Below are 7,574 nucleotides of genomic sequence, written 5' to 3'. Positions count from 1 at the left end.
TTGTTAGGCAAATGTGCAGCGGGTTTGAAAGCGGCTCCGGTGGAAGTGCTGTAACCCCTGGGATGAGCTGCACCTCTCTCCACTGAAACCGAACCGAGACAAGTTGTGCCGGCAGCCGGAGGCCGAGCAGCGTTCGACCTGTGAGGAGCGGCACAAAGGGCAGCGGCTCGGGGCCGGGCTCCAGAGGTGTCTCCCGTGCTCCCCGCGGTGCCCCGATCCCCGGTGTGGCGGGCACAATCCGCTGGTACCGGCTCGGGGCTTTTTCCATGCTCTCTTTTCACCTCTGAGCCTTGCAAGCCCGGGTTCGGCCGTACCGGCTCCTTCTTGTACTCCGGCAGCCCTGGCCGGGCGCTCCCGCAGCTCCTCAGGACATTTCTCGGCCGTTCCTTCTGCCGAGAGCGGCTCGACGTGAGCGGCCCCGCAACGACGCCGCGACAGCCCCTTTGGGCTTCATGGGGCATTAGGGGATTTGCGGGGCACTAGGGGCTTTGGCGGCGGCATTTTGCCACCTCAGGGCCCGGTGCGGCGCGGGGCTGGGAGCTCGGAGCTCTCCGCCGGTGCGGTGCGGGGCTGTGGGGGGGGGCTCCGCCGCGGGGCCCGGGGCGGTGGGCGGGCAGAGGCGCGGTGCGGCCGCCAGGGGGCGCTGCGTCGTCTCACTGCGCGGGGCGGGCGGGCGCACCTGCCGCGTGCGGGGCCGTCGGCGGCGGCAGCGCCGTCCCGGTCCGGTCCGCTCGGCTCCCGCCTCTCTGCAGCGGCTCCGCCGAACGAACTGCCCCCGGCTGCCCCGCCGGAACTCGACGGGGGGCAGCGCCCGCTCCTCCGCAGAGACGGCCGGACGAGCGGGCGTCCCGCGCCGCCCCCGTAGCGGCACGGGCGGTCGCAGCTTTCACAGCCTCACGCCTGCAGCCCGCCCGCTTCGGACGGGTCAGGGTCGGTATGGAGACCTAGAGGGAAACCGCCGAGGAGGTAAGCCCTGACGCCCTCATTTCGTTTTATTTATTTATTTGATTTAATTTTTTTCCCTACCGTTTCTCTCAGAAAAGGAAAAGTTCGGGTGTAACGAGTATCCCCTCGGTGCTGCCCCCGCCGTGCGCGGGACGGGGCTGAGGGGCTGCCCCGCCGCTCCCTCAGCTCCGCGGAGCCGGGACGGGCGGGGGGATCCCGGGGAACCGACTGCTGCCGGGAAGCTCCCCAGGGACCCCCGGCAGGGACCCTCCGCAGCTCCGGCTCCTCTTCCGTCCCGGGGTCCCCGCCGGTCCGCTCAGAGAGCGGCTGCCCGGGGCTGTTCGTGTTGGTGCGGCGGCTCCGCGGTCCCCGGGATCGGGCCCTGCGGCTGAAGAGGCACCAGCACCACCAGTGTTCTGTCTGTCCACGACGGGAGGTCTCGGTTAGTGTGGAGGGGCTCTCACTTAGCGCTGCGAACGCGTGTGGGGCTCCCTAGGAAAAGTCTTGGTGCTGGGGACTGAAAGCAAACCCGAGCCAAGGACTTGTCTTTTGGGGATGTTGCAGCTTGGTGGAGCCTGTTGGAAAGGTACCGGTTCTTTGGAGCTTGGCTGCTCTCAAGTACCGCGATGGTGTCCTGGGTGTTGGGCGACTCGGAAATCTCTAGGTGCTTCCCGAAGTTTTGTGGTAATAAGGCTTCTCTGGCTTCATTTGGGGTCTGATGGAAACAAGCTAAAGGGCACAAAACCTCTCTTGAGCACTTGGTTAACTGGCTGTTTTTAAAGAGCCTCTCACTGGACTGCTTTCTCTGCTAAGGTTCAAAGAATCTGAAGTTTCTGAAAATACTGTAAGCTACAGTTTTCTTAAAGTTATGGTAATGTCCATGTGCTTTGGGCGATCTCTCCTCCTGTTGAGTTAACACCAAAATTTAGGCTTGTACTGTGAGGAAAAATCCATCCTGCCAGCAACTGGCACTTTCTTGTGCTTCTCTGCAGTATTTATACTCTCTTGGTTTTAACCCGACTGTTTAAAAAAAAACATATTTTTAGAGTATGAGCGGGGTCTGTGCCTGCAGTTTTGAGGCTTTTCAGAGAATTATTAAAGGTCAGTGCAAGGCAAGGCAGACTGCTGGCTGTGCAGGAGCAGGAAAGGGTGGTGGTGCTGGGGAAGGGGTGTTTCAGGGTGCCAGGCGTTGTGTGAGCGTGGTTGCAGTCATGCCCCAAGAGAGGCAGTCACCCCAGTGCTTGTTGTTTATCCTTAAGAAAGGAGGTTATTTCTTAGCAGTGATAAAGCTGTGCAGCTGCCTGGGGGTCTGTGATGTCTGTCAGATATCTCAGCTGTTAGAGCTGCTGCCTGCCTCCTCTGCTGCTGTGTGGTGCAGGAGAAGGGGCTTCCCTGTGGGGGTAGGAGTGGGCCAGCTTTGAGGTGGACATGGTGGCTGAAAAGCTTTGCTCATGGCAGACCCAGGGAGGGAGGTTAAGTCTGGGGAGGAAGCTGGACAGCGAGTCAAGTTCTTGCTTTGCCATGGAGGAGTGATTGAGGAGGAGATGGAGACACAGACAGGGATTTGGGATTGAGGGCTCTGTAAGGCAGTGGGGTCTAATACATGTCCTACAAATATGAGAAATGAAGACTCTTGGCAGTTCACTGAGGCACAGGTGATGCTCATCAGGATTTGGCGACTCTGTGATTAAGCAGGTGTTGTAATTGGTGATGTGCAGGGTGGCATTCCAATAAATGACTGAGGATGTTTCGTTGTGCATTGGGGACCTCTTGCAGTGGGTGGATGGGGACACACTCTGACCTCCCTGCAGAGCATTTGTGTTGCTAGGCAGCAGCTTGCACCTCCAGCAAGGAGGAGACCTTCCTCTGCTGGACTAAAGCTTTCTGTTTGGTGGTCAAGGTTGTTGGAGAGCACATACTCTGTATGTGTGGGTGCACATGCAATTCTAGTCCTGGTACCAAGGAAGCTTGGCCAGCTGGGAACATGCAGGGATCTTAGCTGATAGCAAGGCTTCCTTATACTCACCCCTCTGCTTGGGCTGCAACTGAGCACAGGAGGAGACAAGAATCTTTGCTTGTTCCATCTGTAAGGCTCAGGAGTTCTTTGCAGAACACCCTTTTACTTTCACAGTACCTGGAGACTCATAGATTAGCCTTTAAATTGTTTGATTACTGATGCTTTAGCAGTAATATGGGGAGAGGGAGTGAGAAGTGAGGAAGTTTTGCTTGCACAAGGGGTAACAAAAAGGACCAGGTGTGCCACATTAATGTACTTAGCCAATTTGAGTCAATTTTAGTAGATGCCATGCAGCTGCTGGAGCCCCTGTGCACAGGTGGCATCAGCCAGCTTTGTCTGAACTGCTTTGTGTCTCATGGAGCAGAGCAATGGAAAGCCTTTTAATCTCCAGGGCTGCCAGTCTAGTGGCTGCACTTGGAAGCAGTGCAGTAGCCAAAGCAATTGGGAACTGATGTCGGGGACTGGCCACCCTCCAAAGAAAAGTCGGATCACAAAAGAGCCTAAGAAGGTCAGGAGGGATTCACAGACTGGTAGGGAGAAGTCAAGCTTAGCAGAAAGACTATTCTTGTGGCACAGATCACTTCTGATCAGGCAGGGACTGGCAGTGTGGGAGGAGGAGGAGGTTTCCTGGTTCGTTGGAGACTGGAGGCCCGTGCCTCAGAAGAAGCTGGGCTTGGCAGCCTTCAACCCAGAGGAATCCAGGCTGCAAAGGAGCAAGGAAGCAGAGGCAAGTAAGAGGGCACTTGCTGGGCTCAGGATCTCATGGGTGTTGTGCCTTGCCACCCTCTGGCAAGCTTGAGCCACGGAGGGTTTAGGAATGTGTGTGTATGGAGGTATAGGGCAGCTGCTGGCTCCAGTTCCCCGTGGAAGCAATGGGCAGCTGGTGTATGGAGGCTGTGTGTGTGAGGAACCCAGCAGGGATGCAGGCAGGATGCTGGGGAGCAAGGGGGAAGAAATGGGGACATCCATACCCCTTGGAATTCTCTGCCTGTTTGGACATACCGGAGCATCCAGGTGAGGCTCTCTGGCTGGGATGGGTCTGTAAAGGGATTTGGTTTGCTTGCATAGGCAGAGTAATTTGTTCCCTGACTGACTGCAGCTGTTTCCTGGGGAGAGAAGGGTACATGTTATAATTGCCCAGTTAAGGCTACAGAGAGCAGTGTTTTCTATGTGGCATTTGGAAGAGAGAGGCTGTTGAATCCAATTTGTGTATGTCCTAGATTGAGATGCTTTTGTGGGACTGGAGGTAAAGTTCCAAGGATATGTGTGTGCCCTGTTTAGCCAGTCATCCCTGCAGGCTGGGGCTGGCTGAGGTGGGAAGCTGCCAGGGATGGATGGGACAGCTGGCCTTGACCTGCTTGTCTGAGACAAAGGTCTGAGAATTTGTCCTCACAATAAGAACTACAAATAAAGCATTCATAATGTATGGACTTCTCCTGCTCTCCAAAACACTGGGGCTCTGAATAATCTCTCACTTCAGGCTGAGGCTCATACTGAAAATATCAAGGGATGCTAAATCATGAACATCTATTAACCAGCCTTAGAGGGCTGTATGGGAAACCGTGGCTGCTTTCCCTTTCTAAGCTTTCCTCAAACAATGTGAGTCTGAGCTATTTATCAAGTCTTCAGTGCTGGAAAGGAAAGTGAACATTTAAATGGTATCACAAAATGAAGAGGTGCTTTAAGAGGCCATTTGTTTTTCAGGGAGTCCAACAAAAACCAAATATTCCTTTAAACTACCTTCAAAAGATGACAAAAGGAAGAGATCTTGCCCTTGCTGAAAATAATGACAATCTTTTTCCTGGCGTTGATGGTCAAGGTTTCTTCTCACATCTAGTACTTGACCTAGGTGAGCCCCTGCTGTAATCAGTGGAGCAAAGGGGGCTGTGTTGTGCACAGTAGCAAAGCTGGTGGGAGGAAAAAAAGCTGCCTGTTGGAAACTTCTGCAGGGGTTCTTTAGCTAATCTTTTCCTTTCCAGCCTAAAAGAAAGGCAGTTCCTCCTCTTCCCACTGCTTTATTTAGCAGGTAAATTGACTGGGGTGTCTGTTTGGCAGAGTGATTCCAGGGCACATGAGTACATATTTTAATTTTACTGTGGCCTGCATCAGAACAAACCCACTTGTTTAGGAGATTTCCACAAAATATCTGAAAGTAATGTTCTATAAACAGTTTCTCATAATCCTCAAATTCTGAAGGGTATGTTTGTTTGTTTGCTTGTTTAATTAAATTCTTATTTTCACCCAGACAAATCTGGGAAAATACATATAGGTACAGGCAACCTCTGCTTATGTAAGGGGAAAAAAAAATCTTCATCAAGGATATATTTATCACTTTAAAGTACTATGAGGTGGTGCAGAATACAGTGAAAGCAAAGTGCCCTGTCTCACTTCTCTGGAACTGTGTTTTCTAAGTGGAAAACTGTGGAAGAGTGTTTTATAAGAGGTCTAACAGCTGGGATGTTTTCTTCTTCTGTTAATTCCATCTTCTTTGAACCTTATGTATTAGTTAGAGAAGCATGTGGCCATGAATGAGACCAAGGAATGAAATTCTAGCACATTGTATGCAGAGCAGCGTTGTCTTGGTGCTTGTTTCACTTCCGTGCAGGAGTCAGTGTGGACCCGGTTTGCCGTGCACAGTGCAGATATTGTTACTGTGTAAATAGTGCAGAGGTGTGAATGTATACAGGGCCAGCTAGAAAGTCAATACCACTGACACTTGTAACAGCTGCACTGCAGTTTCTGTGTGGTCCCAGAAAGAGCGATGTTTTAAGACACTCTACAAGCAGTTTTTCTGTAAAAGCAGGGAACATTTCAGCATGCAGATGGCAGCCCAGCCCAAAGTCTCGTTCTGTGTTGCACTGAAGACCTCTGTACTGATGCTTGAGGAACATGAGGGGAAAGACAGCAGCAGTATGGGGGGGAGAGGAGGTGTGTGCTCTCTTTCTTGATTGAGACCTCTCTTTGGGCTGTCTGTCTTTCCATTTTTAATAACTTTTCTACAAAAGCTGCTTGGGGAGCAAGGTTGGTATGAGTATGAAAGCAGCAAAGCATCTTTTGGCTTAATAAAGCTTGTGAGTAGGGTGCTGTGAACTGGACAGACTTCCTTTTTGATGGAAGGGCAGTGAGTGAGTTCAGAAATTGGTGTGGGTGAGAAAGGACTTTTCTCATGTCTTTTAATCTGAAATGTCTTCTCCTTTTGTGGTTGAGAGTGTAGAGAGACCTTTGATCACTGGTAAGGCCATCTAAAGCACCGTGACCTGAGCAGTGGGGTTTGCTCGGGGGGTCAGGAACTGAAGAGCTGGAGTCAGGTGAAACCATGGGTTTTCTGGAATTTACAGGGTTTATCAGTGACTCTGAAGCCTAGGAGTTCTCAGCAGCAGCTTGCTTTTTTACCCCTGGGGTGCTGAAAAGCAGGGTGCAGAGTCTTTTTTTTTTTTTTCCTGAGTGGAGCTTCCTCATCCCAGGATGGGCTGTCTGGGCAAGGTCTGGGGGAATAGTCTCCACTGAGTCCATTTCAGCCCAGAAGCCTGCCCTGCTGGGACAGTGCCCAGTGACTTTCTCAGTGCTGGGAAGTGTCTGTGGTCATCCATGACTGGGGCTCCTCTTTCCCCTGGCTGTGATTACAGCTCTGGCTTACTCTGCCTTGGGAACTGTCTTGCTGTAACTGTGTCAGCTCTAGGACTTAGGCTGATTTAAGCTGATTCTTAAAATCACTTCCCTTTCCCTGGTACTGGTGTACATGCTTAGCTTTCCATATGTAGACTGACTTCATGTTTTATTCTCTCCCACGGATGGCTTTTCTGTAATCTTTTAAGTACTTCTACAAAGTGGTAGGAGGCTAAGCCCCACTCTAAACTCTGGGTCTGACAGACTTCACATTGCCTAAAGTACTGTATTGATTAAACCACAATCTGCAGAAGTAAATATATGTAGAATATTAATAGCTCCTACTCTAGGGGGAAAAAAGACTCTAAATTAATAGATCCATTATGTTGACCTCATAAACCGTGGGGGCATGAAGTAGAGCTGTAATCCTCCTCCCACAGCACGTATTTCACTTTGAATGTCTGTAAAAGGCCTGGACTACTCAAATTTAAAAGCTGTGATACTGGATGAGCATATCCATATATCCTGGGATGTGTAGTTAGAATATTGCAAAGCTGAGGCTGGAACAATAGTTCTCTGTAGATCTCAGGCTGGTGCTGAATCAGTAGATCATTGATGGTGCAGCTGGGCATGAGGCTTAAAAAATAATAGCTAACTTTCCTGCTACTTTGTTCTTGTTGTCCCTCCCTACAGTTGCTCTCTGCATTTCTGCAAGTGCAGGCATTGCTACAATAAGGGAGGAGTCCCATTCAGGGCTTTAAAATCCAATTTGAAGATATAATGAACTTGAATTGTGTGTGAGTGAGTTGCTTAGGGAATGGAGGTCAGTGTGTGGCATGAGCTGATAGTACTTGATCTGCTAATCAGTGCTGAGTAGTTGTAGCTCTTTTGGTTCACGAATCTGTTAAGATGGGCTGCTCAGGTTTTTGACAGATTTTCATAGTAGCAATTTAGATGAGTGCCTGTATCAAATGCTCATCACTAACCTCTCTGGTTAGCATTTTGA

At 51.0% G+C, this 7,574-nt stretch overlaps 1 protein-coding gene across 1 annotated transcript in view; it reads left to right on the top strand.

Annotated features, from left to right (window-relative positions):
- Positions 1-690: 690 nt before the first annotated feature.
- The window catches only part of IL1RAPL2 (interleukin 1 receptor accessory protein like 2), a 371,598-nt gene continuing 364,714 nt past the window's right edge, over positions 691-7,574 (top strand). Inside the window, exon 1 of the mRNA XM_071757741.1 lies at positions 691-966. The gene's annotated coding sequence lies outside the window, so the exon portion shown is untranslated. The remainder of the gene's footprint in view (positions 967-7,574) is intronic.

The sequence above is a fragment of the Heliangelus exortis genome, chromosome 14, assembly GCF_036169615.1.
Source record: "Heliangelus exortis chromosome 14, bHelExo1.hap1, whole genome shotgun sequence".
NCBI classification, from domain to species: Eukaryota; Metazoa; Chordata; class Aves; order Apodiformes; family Trochilidae; genus Heliangelus; species Heliangelus exortis.
The sequence above is the reverse complement of the archived record's forward strand: the minus strand, read 5'-3'. Positions and strand labels throughout refer to the sequence as shown.